At 46.3% G+C, this 18,868-nt stretch overlaps 1 protein-coding gene across 3 annotated transcripts in view; it reads right to left on the bottom strand.

The window, feature by feature from the left end:
• Positions 1-13,124, bottom strand: part of SPSB1 (splA/ryanodine receptor domain and SOCS box containing 1) — a 74,587-nt gene extending 61,463 nt beyond the window's left edge. For 2 of the 3 annotated variants that reach the window (XM_034753328.1, XM_034753327.1), the window contains exon 1: positions 12,790-13,124. The gene's annotated coding sequence lies outside the window, so the exon portion shown is untranslated. Of the gene's footprint in view, positions 1-7,605; positions 7,681-12,789 lie in introns of all 3 variants that reach the window. The other variant, XM_034753332.1, reaches the window with a different exon arrangement.
• Between the last annotated feature and the right edge of the window lie 5,744 nt (positions 13,125-18,868).

The following is an 18,868-nucleotide window of genomic DNA, read 5'->3' as shown; positions in this document are numbered from 1 at the left end:
AAGGGACATTCCCACGGTCACACACCACGGCAGAGTCATTCCCACGGTCACACACCACGGCAGAGAGACATTCCCAGGAAAAGGAATCAGACATCCTGGTTCCCAGTCACACATGCATAACACTGAAAAAATTAAGTAATTCCGTGGGCATGTTTCCTCCTTTACATACCAGATGCAAAGCCACGTGTAGTGCAAAGCTGCATTCTTTGGAGCCTAGTCATCATTTCAGACACCCTAGAGCTCTCCTCTCCTGCCCCTGCAGTTAGGCTGTGAAAGAACAGAGCGCCTCAGCTACTGAGGGAAGGCACCACCTCCATAACCCCTGGTCAGAACAGCAAGAGGCCTGCAGGCAAGGGGAGAGTTCAGCCAAACGTGCCGTGTCACAGTTCAAGGCAACTGCACCCAAATTTCCCTGGCCCAGCAAAGGAACCTGCTCTAGGTGCCTGGCTCCCCAGCCGTCACCTCTCTTGTCTCCTCCCGACTGGCCTATTTCCGGGCTGCACAGTTCCCTGCCTACATTGTGAATCCCCAGCAGTTCTGACTGTGCAGCAAGCCTGCCTGGCCTTCATCCCTCGGAGGCTATAAACAGCGTAATTATCCACAGTTACCACACAGCCCTTTCTAAGCGTTATTCTTCATGTACCAGTATTAGACAAGACATATTAACAATAAAAACCTACCTGCAAGCTAATCGCTTACCAGAGATCACCCTTGACTCCAACAGGGGCTCTGGGAGGTGAATGGTCCTTCAAACACCAAGCCCTTCTGAGGTCATAAGTACAAAACCACCTTGGCACCGACTGAGAGTCACTCACAGCCTCAGAAACAACTCTGACATTATCATCAAAGGAGCTGACAAAGGAGGTGCTGTAGTCATAATGAACAGGTCAGATTATGAACAGGAGGCTGCCAGGCAACTCTCCAAGACCACATTCTACAGGCCACTATCCTCTGATCCTACTGAGGAATACCAAAAGAAACTACACCATCTGCTCAAGAAACTCCCAGCTACAGTACAGGAACAAATCTACATGGACACACCCCCAGAACCCCGACCAGGGGTATTCTATCTGCTACCCAAGATCCATAAACCCGGAAACCCTGGACGCCCCATCATCTCAGGCATTGGTACTCTGACAGCAGGATTATCTGGCTATTTGGACACTCTCCTCAGACCCTATGCTACCAGCACTCCCAGCTATCTTCGAGACACCACCGACTTCCTGAGGAAACTACAGTGCATTGACGTTCTTCCTGAAAACACCATCCTGGCCACCATGGATGTAGAAGCACTTTATACCAATATTCCACATGAGGATGGACTACAAGCTGTCAGGAACAGTATCCCTGATGAGGCCACAGCAAGCCTGGTGGCTGAGCTTTGTGACTTTGTCCTCACCCACAACCACTTCAGATTTGGGGACAACTTATACCTTCAAGTCAGTGGCACTGCTATGGGTACCCGCATGGCCCCACAGTATGCCAACATTTTTATGGCTGACTTAGAACAACGCTTCCTCAGCTCTCGTCCCCTAGTGCCCCTCCTCTACTTGCGCTACATTGATGACATCTTCATCATATGGACCCACGGAAAGGAGGCCCTTGAATCATTCCACCTGGACTTCAACAATTTCCACCCCACCATCAACCTCAGCCTGGACCAGTCCACACAAGAGATCCACTTCCTGGACACTACAGTACAAATAAGTGATGGTCACATAAACACCACCCTATACCGGAAACCTACTGACCGCTATACGTACCTACATGCCTCCAGCTTCCATCCAAGACACATCATACGATCCATTGTCTACAGCCAAGCCCTAAGATACAACCGAATTTGCTCCAACCCCTCAGACAGAGACAAACACCTACAAGATCTTTATCAAGCATTCGTAAAACTACAATACCCACCTGGGGAAGTGAGGAAACAGATTGACAGAGCAAGACGGGTACCCAGAAATCACCTACTACAGGACAGGCCCAACAAGGACAATAACAGAACACCACTGGCCATCACATACAGCCCCCAGCTAAAACCTCTCCAGCGCATTATCCACGACCTACAACCTATCCTGGAAAATGATCCCTCACTCTCACAGACCTTGGGAGGCAGGCCAGTCCTTGCTTACAGACAACCCCCCAACCTGAAGCAAATACTCACCAGCAACTACACACCACACCACAGAAACACCAACCCAGGAACCTATCCCTGTAGCAAACCTCGTTGCCTATTGTGTCCCCATATCTACTCTGGCAACAGCATCAGAGGACCCAACCACATCAGCCACACCATCAGGGGCTCATTCACCTGCACATCCACTAATGTCATATATGCCATCATGTGCCAGCAATGCCCCTCTGCCATGTACATTGGCCAAACCGGACAGTCCCTCCGCAAAAGAATAAATGGACACAAATCGGACATCAGGAATGGCAACATACACAAGCCAGTAAGTGAACACTTCAATCTTCCTGGTCATTCTATCACAGATTTAAAAGTCACTGTCATTGAACAAAAAAACTTCAGAAACAGACTTCAAAGAGAAACAGCAGAACTAAAATTCATTTGCAAATTCAACACCATTAATCTGGGCTTGAATAGGGATTGGGAGTGGCTGGCTCACTACAGAAGCAGCTTTTCCTCTCCTGGAATTGACACCTCCTCATCTATTATTGGGAGTGGACTACATCCACCCTGATTGAATTGGCCTTGTCAACACTGGTTCGCCACTTGTGAAGTAACTCCCTGCTCTCCATGTGTCTGTATATAATGCCTGCATCTGTAGCTTTCACTCTATGCATCCGAAGAAGTGAGGTTTTTACTCACGAAAGCTTATGCCCAAATAAATCTGTTAGTCTTTAAGGTGCCACCAGACTCTTTGCTGTTTTTGTAGATACAGACTAACACGGCTACCCCCTGATACTTCTTATCCAGTTTGAGCCTCTGATCTTGTCTGCACTTAACAGATGATCAGCAGACAATGGGTTTCTCCTCAGGGAGCAGGTTCCAGAGATAAGAAGTTACCTTCCCTGCCTCCCAAGTACTTCCTAAGTATCCCTTGAATAAGGACTGGGAATGGCTGAGCCATTACAAACATTGAATCTATCTCCCCTTGTAAGTATTCTCACACCTCTTATTAAACCGTCTGTACTGGGCTAGCTTGATTATCACTTCAAAAGTTTTTTTTCTCTTAATTAATTGGCCTCTCAGAGTTGGTAAGACAACTCCCACCTGTTTATGCTCTCTGTATGTGTGTATATATATCTCCTCAATATATGTTCCATTCTATATGCATCCAAAGAAGTGGGCTGTAGTCCACGAAAGCTTATGCTCTAATAAATTTGTTAGTCTCTAAGGTGCCACAAGTACTCCTGTTGTTCTTCTTCCTAGGTATCCCACTTTGCTTGGTCTGTCTAGCCCATTGTTTCCCAGAGTCCTTTGAAGCTCCTAACACTTCCCAAGGGTTTACACTGGTCACGTCTCCTAGAGAAGTTACACACAATCCTACAACAATACAAACATTTGCATTTTCAATACAATGAGTTCCTAAGACACTTAAACTTAATTCAATAAGGTTTGTCCCCACTATTGCAAGGCATGTCTCACAGGCGGAAGGTTGGTCAGAACAGGCTGAAATTTGCTTGGTTGTAAGGCTGACCTGATGAACTGTTCGAGCTGACTCTATGGCTATACACTTAACCGCCATCTATTTGAGATTGTTGGACAAGCCAGAACTCGGGAACGTAGGTTTAAAGCTAACTGGACTCAAGCAAAATGATGAAGTGTTTGGAAGAGCAAATTGCTGCCATATGCTTGAAGCTGAGGAGTCAAGCAGCATTACTGTGACTAAGCAAGGGCTGGACACTGGGAAAGAATGTGCTTGTCATGAGTCAGTAGAGTACTCTGAATAGCATCCCACCCTTTTGCGGGAGTGGGGGTGTCTGAGACAGGAAGAACGGCCTTGCAGTTGAGGCAGGGGACGGGGACTGGAACTGGAGAGATCTGGGTTGAATTCCCAGCTCTGCCACAAACTTCCTGTGCAAAGTCAGGCAAGTCACTTATTAAGACTTTGTTTCCCATCTCTAAAACAACTTCCCAACCACTCATATTTCTGAGGCAAGGAGGGGCCATGGAGATAGCCCCCTGACCATGGTACTCTTTCCCTTCCCATAGAAGGGCTACAGAACATTTCTACCTATTATCAACAACAACTTGTTTTTAAAACTTGCTCTAAACAGGACAGAGCTGGCTTGCAGCCCATTTTAGCGCTCTTCGCCCCCTCACAACCATGTCCAAGGTTCAGCAGAGAGCAAACGACTGCTTGCCCAACATGCGCCAGAGTCCTCACGAACTGGATAATAGAAAGACCCGCTGCATTTTGGTGGAGTTTCTTCATTCAGCAGGAGCAAGCTAGCTGCCAGCAGAACCTCCCACTGAAACTGCAGGCCTTGTCCTCGGTTTAAGGGGGCAAGTCCCTGTGTGTACACGCACTTCAGTTTAGGGGTGGCTTATTTCAGCTTAAATAGATTCCTAACTGACTTAACCTAAGCCAAACTAAGTGTGGCTACACAAGGATTTCCAAAAGATTTAAGTGAAACCAGAGGAGCATTCTTGTTAAAACAAAGTCTCAGTGATAAGATTGAGCAATAGAGAGAGAGGGGATCACACGTAGCAGTGGTAAATGGCTCCCTGACCCTGGCAGCCTCCCACCAACCAGGCTATTTATAGCTGATGAGTGCTAAGTGAGCTGCTGAAGGCAGCAGTATCCATTAAGGAGAGAGGACATCCATACTGTTGCTGCTGAACCCGATAAGGTTAACAAAAACCCAGAGGAATAGAGAACTGTCAGAGAATCACAGAAACACAAGCACCACTCCGGCCCTCGCTTACACACACACGCAAAATCAGACCAACGAAGACACATGAAATTCAACCATCTCTCTCCATTCAGTTTCAGATTCCAGAGAGCTATTGTTGCAAAATGCTATTATCCCTATTCAGTTATCAGCCTGCACCCACAAGGACATTCCTTCTCCAGCAGTTTGCTGGGGCTTTGCTTCTAACAAAGACATCAAGCTATAAATTTTTCAGTGGCTCTAGCCCTGTGCCCCCCCACCGACTAGTATTTCAAATGAAGATCTAGGCAAAACAAAAACCAAAAGGATGCAAGAGGCCCTGGCTGAGGAAGCTCTTTGTGGGGGGAAAGTGGGAATAATCGATCCATCAGGATAACTTGAAACTGGTAAATGAGTATGGCTCTTTCCATTAGCCTATAAATAAATGATTGCTAAGTAATCAAGCAGCTGTAACCTTGTCTGAAAGTCACACGTGACCAGCTCTGCTGAAAATAACTTCCTAAATCTTTAAGATCTTGGTAGAAGGAGAATGGACTTATTCTCACTACTTTGTTGCCTGGTGGTCAGTTTTTAATCATAGTATCCAGAGAACACGAGGACTGTTCATCAAAATGAAGTAAGGAAGTGGGTTCCAGGAAACCTGTGTCAATCAGAATTATCCACGGCGTTGTCTACTCTTGGACTGCTTTAACTATATCAGTACAGTTAAAGCAGTACCCCAGTGTGGGCACCGTTGCAGGAACATAAAGATGATTTATTCCAGTTAAGTTTACTCCCCCTTCTTCTGCTAGAATAAGTTATACCAATATAAGGCAGTTTTATACCAATATAGCTGTGCCCATACTAGGGGTTGTACAGGTACAACTATTTTGGTCAAATGAAAGTCACACCACTAACCAAAATAGTTATGCTGCAAAATCTGAGTTTAGACCAGATCTTCACTTCTGCCCATCCCCTCCCAGTAGAAGAAAAGCCCTCTGTCCTAAAGGATGCTTTAAACATAGGAGAACCTTCTTTCCTTCCCATCATGCCCCTCCCATCTGGGAAAACACCCTGGGCAGATTCAGTACTTCAGAACCCATGAATCAATGAGATCACAAGTCCCCAAGTTAATACAATCCCAGCTCTGCATCCAGATCTTTTGGGAGGCAGTTACTGAAATTCCTGTTTTTATTACCATCACGCACACACACGGGACAACTGTATAACACATCTCCCAACCCCCACTTACAGCTATACCGCCACAGCTATTTAAGAAGATGTACCAAGGACAGCACCTATTGTCTTGAGGCTCCAGTGCCTCTTTCACATGGACAAAGAACCTGGAAGCCTATCTGATCCTCATTCAACTGAGAAAATTATTTGTACTGTGACCACATGGCACAAAGCAGCCTCCTTCCGGCCAAGAAATGAGAGTTCACAATGTGGTTATATAGGGAGAAAGCAAGACACACCAATTTGGCGGGGGGGGGGGGGGGGGAAAGAGGGAGATCCTCACAGGCCTATGGCCAAGCATACTAATGAGCACTTAATCAACCCAGTAGTGAGATGCAAAGCTCACCACGGCCTTATAATTAGCTCTGAGCTCTTCCCCCTCTTCATTTGGATTTGAAGAATGGCAACCAAGTATATAGCGCGGTAACAGATAAAGCCATGTCAGAGGAATGTGACATGTGACCCAAAACCTAGATTAGGCATATAATAGCCAAATCCAGATGTTCCAGTTTCCTTCCTTGTATCTCATACAATGTGGAAGCTTCCCAGTGTTTAATTCTCCTAAACTTGCCTTACTGCACATGCTATCTGCTGGATAGTCTTCTTATATGATACCACGTGGATATGCAGGACCTGCTGCTTTACCCTACCTTGGCTTTAAAAGCCACTGAGGCCTTGGCTACACTGGCAATTCACAGCGCTGCACTTGCTGCGCTCAGGGGTGTGAAAAAACACACCCCCTGAGTGTAGTGATTGCAGCGCTGTAAAGCTATTCCCCTCGGAGAGGTGGAGTACTTGCAGTGCTGCGAGAGGCGCGACTACACTTGTGCTTCACAGCACTGCCACGGCAGTACTGTGAATCTGCGAGTGTAGCCAAGGCCTAAGATTGGACTCTGAAAAAAGGGAGGGAGGCATTGGAGCAAGTTCTAACAGTGACTCAAGTTTCGCTTTTGGCCTTACAAATATAGATTTTCTTGAGCATAGAAAAGAAATGTGCCAGGCTACATTTATGCATCTCTCCCCGGTTGGGTGACCAGACGTCCCGATTTTATAGGGATAGTCCCGATATTTGGGGCTTTGTCTTATATAGGCACCTATTACCCCCACCCCCGTCCCAATTTTTCCTGCTTGCTGTCTGGTCACCCTACTCCCCAGTCACTGAAATGTGTTGGTTAACTTATGAGGTGAAGGGGGAAGATATTAAAATGGCCATTCATTTACACTAGCGTAAGATGTGCTTTAGAGGGCAAAGTGAGTTAGTCCCTACAAAAATAGAGAGTAAGTTCCAAACAGAGGGGCAGCATGAAGACACTAAGCTGAAAACAAGCCACAAAACCTGAGGTTGTCTTCACTGCAAAAAAAGCAAGAGAGAGTTTTCACATCAAGGTAGCTTGATGGAAGGCAGGGGGAGGGAGATTAAGTAGGGTTGACCTCAACTTGCCATAATCGAGGTAACTACTTGTGCCTTGTCTCCATTTGGGATTTTACATTGTTTGCTACCTTGATGCAAAATAAAAAAGCCACACTCACCCTTTCTGCAGTGAAAGCATAGCCTAGGAGGAAGGTATCAGCAGGAGGAAGTTGGAGCAGAGATTGTGCAGGGCCCTGAAAGTGAAGGACAGAAGTTCAAATCTGATGTGGTAAGGGGCCGGAAGCCAGTGCAGCAGACTGCTCAGCATTCTGAGCCGGGAACATCTGTACCGAGTCTGGCCGCGTGCCCACCCTGAATTTGTTACGAAGGGTTTTTGCTTTTAGCCATGGTATTTAGTGCCCATATTGGTGTGGTTTGTACAATTATTGTAAACTGAGAAAGTCAATAATGCCAAACTTGCACATTTCAGAGTGAGCCCAGGGATCCTGGCTACTAGAATCCATCCCCTAATTGCACACTGGAACTAGGTGTTCTGCTGTTTTGACACAACTGCACACTACTAAAAAAAAAAAAAAAAAAAAAGAAGTTTGTGGTCTTAAATATCCCATTACTGAAGTTCTCATCCAGCCTCAGCAGTGGGTTTGTTTGTTTTTTAACCCCAAGTTTCAAGACTTCCTGTTCTGTTTTTAACAGTTTTCTATTACATTTAATTCAATGACCCACCATAATTTGACCCTAGAGACATCCTTCTACACACAAAATTCTGCTTCAATCACACAGCTGCCAAGATCTCCAGCAAGCCACTCAGTTCAGATAGGTGGGTCTCACCAGTACAAAACTTATTAGCTACTTACTTTGGAAGACTATTCCTATATTCTTCCTCTTCCCCCCCCCCCCCCCCCCGTGAAAGACATGGTTTGATAGAGCAATGCTTCCTGTGGCATTAGTGGAACGGGCCAGTAGGCTTTAAGATAACTACAATCATTGGGCAAGAACTTGCCCTGGGTTGGTTTCCATTCCTGTTCTAAGGCTCTCAAACTTTCTCCAGACTTCGGACTACATCTCAATAAAAATATAGTCTCTTGGACAGACCCAAGCAATAGCATGCGTCACTCCCCCATGTGCAACAGCATAACATCCTTGTGGTAACTCCAGCAATTGCTTACATGGAAGAGCAACCTTAGGGAAGTAGTTTGCTGTCGAATACAATGTAGTAGCTGGAAGTGAGTCAGCAGCACGTTGACCCGAGCCAACTCTGAAGACCAGCAGCAAGAACTCCACAGACCACGGTTTGGAAGCCTCCGTTCTCAGACACTTATTCACTTTTTATATCCCATGAGCATTACCCTCGATTGCACAATCTTTTCAGGAGCTCATCATACAACTGGTGTTTAATTAGTGCCCTAACCCAGCACTCTACAGGAGCCATTCGTGGGAGAGATTAAATAACTCTCCCATTATTAGTCTGCTCACGTGAAGAGCAGGGCTGCCCACTGGACCGGTCTCCATCTTAGGTGATGTCTATGTCAAGGAAATTTGCACCAAATCAATCATTGCAAACTTCCCCTGTAGTTATTACACTGTTGTGACTTACCCCTTTGAACACCAGGTGTAAATTGCACAGGTGCAGCATCTCCATTAGGGCTTTGCACTGGCGTAGCTGTACTAAAAGAGCCTCACTTATGCACGCACATTGGCACCGATTTCCCTCATCTAACCAAGCCCTCGAGGACTGGGAGCAACTTGCTCATCTCATCCCCACCCCTTTCCCATTCTCACACGTGTGAGTAGTTGAGCCCTGCTTCAAAGGGAGAGACGTAAGGCTGGTTTAGAGTTCCAAGTCAGAACCTGCTTCCATCCTTATTAACTTCCAGCTGCTCTTGAAGTAAGTGCTGCTGGTGCAGGAATAGCGTAGGTAAGCACTGAGTACGCCAACCGCTCACCGTATCAGCCTACCACATGAACCGATAGGCATGTAATACTTTCCCCTCCCTGCCACCACACACAGAGGAAGAAGCTGTTGCTACCCTCTTTGTTGCAAATGCAGCCACAGTGAATGAACAGCATCACATCAGCTGCAGAATCAGCTGCATCTTCAGCTACATTTACAAGATAAGCAAGACCTCCAGGGCAAGCAGCCCACATCTTTGCACCCGGCAGGAGACAATGGGGACACTGTCCTCAGCCGCCATGCTTCATTTCACTTTTAAAAGCCCATGGAAAAGTGTGACAAGAAGTACAATACAGTGCAGTGCTAGACCAGAGCCCAGATAAAAGAAATGGAGACAAAACTGAGTCTTGAAAGTTAAAAAGACTGTCAGTCATAATTACATCAAGTTGAATGCATGGTTTATGGGATTTTCTTCTGAACAGTTCTGGGGGAAATGTTGAACAATTCTACTCCCCTCCTTCCCCCTTCATGAACTATGAATCAAACACTCTAATACAAATAAAAGTACCCTCAGGGTCCCCTATAAATACCACTGAACTATGAACATAAAATAAATAAAAACTTACTGGGTTAAATGCAAGACTCCTTGAACTTGAAAATTAATCAGTTTATGCAGTGTTAGCTTCACAGCATGCAGCAGCTTATGTACAAATCCATAGGGCTAAGAATTCCAGTGTACTAACTGGCTCAACTACAAATCAAATGCCTTCATCAATTCGTAACCAGCCCATTTTAAAGTGCATCATTTATAGCTTATTGGGGGGAGGGACTGAATATTAAACTAACTCCTTTTGTGTCCAGGATCCATGTGAAGCCACCTGACTCCACAGGAGGACAATACACCATTACAGCAAATTAGTTCCTGGAAAACCAGACCACAGCTTAGACACATCCAACATATGGGATCCAAAAAACAAAAACTCCCAATCACATTATAATGCACTTCAGTGATCTCTGAAGAAACAGAGACAACACACTAAGCTACACCAGCACAATTCCCCTCCAGGGGAATACTCTGCTGTGAAACAGTTATCATTCCTATTGCCTCTGCAATACAAAAAAAGATGAATGGGCAGAAGGAGGGAGGAATAAATTACATCTTAATATGTCAATCATGTTAGTTCTTGATAAAGCCAGAAAAGCCAAGACACGGCTAGGCAGATTGACAGAGCAGTTCCATGTATTTAGCATTTATTTAAATATCATCCTATCAAGGGGGAAAGAGTCTTCCATGTATCAAAGTTTAAGTCCCTCTTGAAGGTGCAATTTACTTTTAGATTACTTTATAAGAAGTGGAATGGCTCCATCTTATTCTCAATACATTTCATATCAACTGGCTCTGCTCACAGGGCTGTCCATTCCCCACCCCTACAATTGTCATCTGCGGTCTCATTCTACAGTCCCATGTACCCAGATCCCCCGTTGTAGTGAATGGGAGTTCTGCACATGGACTGCTCAGAAGATCAGGCCTTCACCTTGCAGGGTATGAATATGGATGAGGCAAAAGAAAAAAGGTAAATAAATTTTATCTATTTATAAAATGTATTTATTTTTTTAAATCAACCCTTGCCCTCCCCTATCTGTCTCTGTCCTGCATTGCTGACAGGAGTAAAAAGTTCAATCCCCTCTCAGGAAAGTTGATTGTTGCCATTTTTACAATCACTTAGGGCTTGTCTGTACTTGTAAGTAGCGTTTCAAGTGTAGACAACTACACTAGAAACAGTAGTGGGAAACCTCTCCCACAGTTCTCCCATGGATCCAGCCCTGTCTACAGAGGGGCTTAGGTCGGTATAATTATGTCTCTCAGGGGCGTGGATTTTTCACATCCCTGAGACACAAGCTATGCCAATGCTAGTTCCCAGTGTAGACCACCCTTAAGTCTTACCCAAAAGCATGCTTTAAGCAGGACAGAAGATAGCCCATTTACAATGAACACCAGGCTTAGGTGCAGTTCATGACATGTCAGGTTGTTCATTAGCCATTGACTCAATCAGGAAGCCGCAAATGCCAAATGAACTAGGAAACCCCCTGATGAAGAGCTCTGCGAAAGCTCAAACGCGCGTCTCTTTCACCAACAGAAGTTGGTCCAATATTATCTCACCCACCTCTCAAATTAACTGCATTTCATCTTTACTTGTCAAGAGTATTTTGTCATGGAAATGACAGACACCAGCTATTTAGAACCAGGCAGAAGTCTTCCTATACTACCAAGCTGACCATGTTGTAAAAATAACCATGTTCGTTAGACTTGCAGGGTGTGCTCCCGAGACCATTCAGAGCGGCACTGTAAAGCATACACTTAATAAACAAACCTATTTCCTTAGTTAGTTTAAATCTCTGAATCAACCTTATCGGTGTTTGCCTTTCAAATTCACACAGGACCTCTGGCCGTTAAACATTTCCTTGCATCCCAATCACTTGGGTTTTCTGATAAAGGAAATAAAGCATTTGCCCAGATCCCCAGCTGACAGCTCTGAGACAACTGGCACTTGCGATTGGCCCAGCTAATCTTAACTAATTTTCATATGAAAAGGACACCGCCACTCACTTTTGCCCTAAGGTGAAGATACTATAACAGAGCAGTTCAGATACAACAGCCCCTTTAAGCTGCACAAACAAGGGCATAAAGTATAGAGGAATCAGAGTTGGGTATTGTTTGGTTTTGGGGTGGGTTTTTTTATTTTATTTTATTGGTAAGATTTGCATTGAGCTAGTTCGGTTACTTGAAAAAACAAGTTCTTCGCCGTGAACTTGGAGGAGGGGGGAAGAGGAAATCCTCATCCCAACTAAGTTTTCAACATCCAGTGTTTGCACAACAGCTGCATCTTAAGGAGGGGGGGAGGGAAATAGTGACTGTTGGCCAGGCGAGGAGACGGAGCAGGAAAGTGAATTTACCCTCTCAGCAGAAGCGCCAGCAGGTGAGAGCTCCCTCCAAGCGGGATGTTTTGGGGGAGGAGGGAGCGAGGCCGGCGCACAAGCGCGGTACTTGTCTCTGCCCCTAGCGTGGGCCGCTACATAGGAAACTGAAGCCACAGAAGGTGGGAAGTGAGGACCGGTCCCTAGCCAAGTTACCATTAACCCCTTCGCAGCCGACCGGCTCTACCCCGCCTTTCCCGGGCTGCTGAGGGTTTCCTGGGATGGGCAAGGGACGCCCACGTTACTCCCCCGGGACTCTCCAGCCCAGCCCAGCCCCCCGCAGCTTCAGGGGAGGCCCCTTCCCCAGCACCCGCCTGGCTGGCTCCGGGGCGACCAAGCACCCACGAGCCCCCCTACTCCCTGCCCTACTGCCCGCCCGGAGCCCCCCGCCGGCTCTCGGGGAAGGGGGAGCGGGCGCACCCGCCACCCCCCAAGCCCCAGCCCCGCTCGGGCCCCGGGAAGCCCCGCTTCTTACCATGCAAGCCCGCCTCCCCGAGCAGGGCTGCTTCCTATCGCTCCGGGACTCGGCACCGGAGCATGCCAGCGGCCGCGGCCAGGCTCTCCCCGCTCCCGGGCTGCTCCTCGTCCGCGTCCTCCCCGGGCAGGGCCGCTGGGATGCCAAGCGACTGCCGGGGGCGAGGGGAAACCCAGCCCCACCCCTGGCACGCAAGCCCGGCTCCTCCAGGCAGCTGCCGCCCGCCCCTGCAAGCCCCGGCAGCGCGTGACTCCCCCCGGACAAGTTCAGGGCTGGAGCCGCACTCGCCGGGCTCCTCCTGGGCGCCAGACGCGAAGAGCTCCGGCCGGCCGGATCACATGGGCCAAATAGCTCCCAGCTGCCGCTTGGCACCTCCCCGCTCCCAGCCCCTCCTCTCGGCGGGGAGGGGGGACCCGCGGCCGAGCTTGGGAGCAGGAAAAACCCTCTGCCCAGGCCGGCTTTGCTGCTTCTGCCCTTTGCGGCAGAGCTGGGTGTCCAGAGGTGAGAAAAGCCCCCAGCTAGAGCGACCAGGGAAAACTTTCTCACTCGAAGGCTCTGGAACAAAGGCTTCCAAGGGGCTGTGGCATCCCCTTCCTTGGGGAGGTTTAAGAACAGGTTGGACCAACAGCTGTCAGGGATGGTCTAGGGGGCTAGGTTTACTTGGTCCTGCCTCAATGGAGGCGGCTGGAAGGTTTTCTCAAGGTCCCTTCCTCCAGCCCTACGTTTCTATGCTTCTGTGAACTGGGGGTAGGATCAGGGGCTAGGAAGTGATGTATATCCAGATTAAAAAGAAGAACAGGAGTACTTGTGGCACCTTAGAGACTAACAAATTTATTAGAGCATAAGCTTTCGTGGACTACAGCCCACTTCTTCGGATGCATATAGAATGGAACATATATTGAGGAGATATATATACACACATACAGAGAGCATGAACAGGTGGGAGTTGTCTTACCAACTCTGAGAGGCCAATTAATTAAGAGAAAAAAAACTTTTGAAGTGATAATCAAGATAGCCCAGTACAGACAGTTTGATAAGAAGTGTGAGCATACTTACAAGGGGAGATAGATTCAATGTTTGTAATGGCTCAGCCATTCCCAGTCCTTATTCAAACCGGAGTTGATTGTGTCTAGTTTGCATATCAATTCCAGCTCAGCAGTCTCTCGTTGGAGTCTGTTTTTGAAGTTTTTCTGTTGTAATATAGCCACCCGCAGGTCTGTCACTGAATGACCAGACAGGTTAAAGTGTTCTCCCACTGGTTTTTGAGTATTTTGATTCCTGATGTCAGATTTGTGTGAAATATATCCAGATTATTACTGGATTGTGGTGGTGTCTAAAAGGCCATTGTGCCAGGCACCCTACAAACAGATACGATGAGTTTGCAACCCAAAGCGCTAGATCCTGTAAATACTTATGCACGGTGCTTAACTACACTACCCTGGCTAATTCCACCGATTTCTTATTAGGACACCTCTGGTAGCAAAAGTTGAGCACATGCATAAGTGTTTGCAGGATGGGGGCTGCAGTGCATACTGACGGCCCCAAGCATTCACAGGCCACAAGTCAGGCCCCTTAAAATCATGAAAATGGCTTAAAAATCATGAAATTTAACAAATAATTATCGGTTCTTTTTATTGGCTTTCTCGTATTTGACCCTTTAGATTACACTCAGGACACATTTTCAAGCTTTTCACTCTAGCCATGAAAGCTAAAAGCTTACTTAACAAAAAACAAAAAAAAAAAAGGCAGAGATTCACAACTACTCACATGATTCCAGGAGTTGGGATTTTGAGAAAAATACCAAATAGGATGAGAGTTGGCAATACTGCAGGGTCAAAATTCTACTTGTCTAATGCCTTACCTATGTTACAAATAACACCTTAGGTTATTAATGCACAAAGCATTTGTTTTTTTACTATTTATACACTGTTTATTTTCATTTATTTGTGGACAAATAAACCCAGTTCCACTTTTGTTTGTGAACTGTCTAGTAGTGGCAAACCCTTTAGTGGAAGGTGTATTTAAAAAAAAAAACAAAAACAATTTCATTACAAATAAATCATGAAAACAATTCTATTGGTTTTAGGTTCTCCAAAAAGGAAATTGTGGGACAAATTTGATTTGACGGTCTCCTTTTAAGAGGTGCATTTTCAGTATTCCCAAGCAAAAGGTCTGTTTGTAACTATACCACTTAGGGCTGTGAACTTATAAGTTCTCATAAATTAAGCAAGCTTGAACTTGATCAGTATTGCACTCCAACGGCCACCTAGGTGGTGCAGGAAGTGGTATGAATGATTCAGTAGGTGGCACTCTGCCAGACAAGTCAGTATTGAACCAGTGCCCCATCCTGGTGCAGAAGGTGGTGGACTTTGAGTTGAGACATTCAAATCCGGTCCTGACTGCCTGTGGTCATTACAGATCCCATGACACTTTTCCCAAGAAAAGTCTTGGCTAAATGGAAAGGGCCTGATTCTCATCTATGCTCAGGCACTTTTACACTGCAGAGCCTTTGTTTAACTAAGAATCATACTCCAGTTGTGTAACTGCTTTCTGCCTACCTAAATGCAGTTAAAGTTAGAAAACTTTCTCTCCTGTTAGTGTTGCTGTGCTCTTTTTAGTGATGACTGAAGTTCAAAAGCGAGTGAGGGGATTCCTTTCTATGCACATCATAGGCTTGTCTTTGCTGCAGAAAAGGAGCGGGGTTTCACAGTGGGAGAACTAACATTAGCTATCCCACTATAAAATCCTAGTGGAGAGAAATCACTATAGCTTTTACTGCAAGGTAACTAGGTGAGTTTAGAAGCATAGTACATTTACATGACATTTTTCAGAGTAGCAGCCGTGTTAGTCTGTATCCGCAAAAAGAACAGGAGTACTTGTGGCACCTTAGAGACTAACAAATTTATTAGAGCATAAGCTTTCGTGGACTACAGCCCACTTCTTCGGATGCATAACATGACATTAAGGTCGTTATTCTAGCTGCCTAGTAGCTGGGAATTTAAAGATAAAGCACAAAATCCTTTAACACACTACATTGCAGGAGAGAAAAGGGAGAAACAAATGTGAAAAATATAGAGGTAGGTGGCATTTTCAAAACCACTTTGTATTGACCTGACTCTTCCCCCATTTAAGTCAGTGGAAGTTTTCCATTCATTTCCATGGCAGCACTGAGCCGGTTTTAAAATCCCACATGCATACTTTTCCCCTGTGTACTTTTTATTTGAACAGGTGGTGGGCCAAGCCCTGCAGGTCCACACTCAGCTGAAGTCAGTGGGAGTTTTGCCTGAAGAAGGAGTGAGTAGGGAGTGCAGGGTTTTGCGCTGTGTAATAGCTCCAAGTTCAGCCAGGACTGCAGTGACAGCCCGCTGGGTAACTCCTTTTTTGTCTGGGCATCGATTCTTTGCAGCTGTTAAAGTCTCTTGTGTCCCTTGTCCTCCCGCACGGGCATAACACATCTCTATGCAGAAATTTCTGCTCAGAAAATCGCGGCATGGATACTAACACTCAGGATTGTGGCTATCTTTATTTGGGTATTTAAAAACACCAAAACCACTCTAAATCATTCTCATTTACACTGAGGCTTCTCTACATCATTCTGACAGGGTAGATGTCACTGAAGTACATGTTACACCTACTTTAAGGCTCTTTTATACTATCAGAGAAATGTCAATGGGGTCTTAATGTAATGAGTATCTGACCCATGGAGGTTAACATAGGCCGAAATGACCTTGGAACCCAGAAAGCTGTAGTTGTGTCACCCGTGGGGCACTGATTCACTTGTTTCTGGAATGTCGCGCTTGTGAAAGATGTTGGATCAGGACTGAGGTCTTTGGTTGGCCCACAGAATAGGTACAGCAGGGGCAGCAGCAGTGCACGTTTCCCTGCAAACCTGCAAGTGGCACCGAGCAGGTTTCTAGTGGACTCTCCTGATGCTGCCAACGAGGGTTCCACTGACAGTGTCCGCTACGAGCCTACCACCTCATTTCACATAAGCCACCAAACAGCCATCAAGAGGTTAAAACCTACTACTGACCTGATCCAGGATCACACTGGGGACCTAGAGAGTAAATCTCCAAAGACCCCCTACCCGTTGCTTGAGGTGTCAAGTTCCTATCACTCACAGAGCTTACAAAGAGCCAGTTGGATTTACTGATGCTTAACCCTAGGGGTTGGGAAAGTCCCTCTTTCACTGCATTTGCGCAGTGCCCCAGGGGAAGTCCAGCTGTGGCAACGCTTTGCTGCAGCACCATAGGGGGAACCATGCCCCTGTGGGAACTTAAAAGCTCTTGCATGGAGATTCCGAAGGAGCCTTTAGCTACTGCTCCCATGCCGCTTTGGGAACCAGTGTGAGGTTTCCACCTCCTGCAGAGAAGGAGGCCAAGTCATTGGTGACTCCCAAAAATAAGAATTCTACAGGGAAGACACCATCCGTCTGCCTGTGAACTTCACGGCTCAGTTAGTTGCTCTGCAGTGGAATAGGCAGGTCTCCCAATGTACGCCCAGGGGATACCAGACTGGACAGTGAAAGGGAAGTAATAAGGCTTTAACTGGAAGAGGAAAAAAAAGGTTAGACACTCACCAAGAGAGCAGAGAGAAAAGGCACTAGGCATTTGTTAGAAGATTCTCTTAATCTGTATGATGGACACTACTAGTCCTTTTGCCTGCTGGAGAGAAGGAGGGGGAAAATTAACCCACCTGCCAGGGTGTGCAGCACAAAACGTATCAAAATGGCAAGGATATGTTAGTTCATCTCTTGCAGGATGAGGTCATGGCAGACCCACTAGAGAGGCTAACCTAGTACAAGCTACAAGGAAAAAAAACTTTCTTGATGTACTGGGCCAAATCCATCCCTGGTGCGTACCTTGGATAACTTCAGGAGTGTTACAGTGGGGATGCATCTGGCCTGCAGAGTGTGCAGAGGTGGATTTTAGGATGCACGAGTGACAAAATAGAGACAGCTAAGGACATTATTTCACCCCACCTCTTCCTAACAGACACTGCTTCTTGGCTGAAAGTTTAAAAAGTGACTAGGAATTTTGGGTGCTCAACTGGAAACACTTTAAAAGGGCCTGGTTTTCAGAGGGTGGGCACTCAGCATTGTGTGCATATGAGGCCGCTTTAAGATGTCGAAAGTTGGACAGCCAAAATCACTAGTCACTTTTTGAAATGTAGGACCTTATCTGTAGAAGGCACTGTCATGCTTAGAGCAGGACAGGGAGTCAGCAGGCCAGGCTTGTCCACTGTTTTTCTGTGGGATCTTGGACAATTCATGCCTTTGTCACTTGGTCCAGATCCTCAAAGGTGGCTCTTTAGGTGCCAAACCCTCAATGGGTAGATATCTGCTTTATATCCACTTTATATCCGCGGACCATGTTTGCAGCTCGCGGCTCAGATGCGGATTCAAATTTTGTATCCATGCAGGGCTCTACCAATGGGAGTTAGGCAGCTATATACCTTTGATGATCGGGGCCACTGAGATGAGGCTGTTGCAATGCATTCTACATGGGGCTAACCCTTACATCCATTCCAAAACTTAAACTGGTGCAATATGCACCCCCTCACTTACCTTGTGGAGAGCACATTATATCCCTGGCAAATAAAGAAGTATTCTTTTCAAAGTGAGCGAGTAAATGACACGTCCAAGGTCACATACAGTCTGCACCAGACTGGAATTTGAGCACAGGTCTTGAGGCCCAGTCTGGCTCCTTAATAACCACAAAAATCTCCCCCTCTCAGTCTGAAAGGGTACTGCCCAAAAAGACCAAAGGTAAAGCAGTTGGCACCAGCCTGAAAGAGGGAATGCTGCACCAATTCATGTGCGAAATAGGACACTTTTCCATCAGGATTGTCTGAACCAGCATGCAGAAAATAAGTACCTACTCCGTGTGAGAACTTAGGTTTCTTTCCCATGATAATGCACCATGCTGTCTCCACGCTGGCCCTTGTAAATGCCACTTGATTAATTATCATCTTCTTTTAAGACACTCTATTCTTAGTATCTGGCCTCTGAGCATGGATAGACTGCAAGAGAACACAACAGCCAGATGAGGCCTCTTATTCTGTAGACAATATGGGCTAA

This window comes from Trachemys scripta, chromosome 19, assembly GCF_013100865.1.
Source record: "Trachemys scripta elegans isolate TJP31775 chromosome 19, CAS_Tse_1.0, whole genome shotgun sequence".
Classification (NCBI taxonomy): domain Eukaryota; kingdom Metazoa; phylum Chordata; order Testudines; family Emydidae; genus Trachemys; species Trachemys scripta.
The sequence above is the reverse complement of the archived record's forward strand: the minus strand, read 5'-3'. Positions and strand labels throughout refer to the sequence as shown.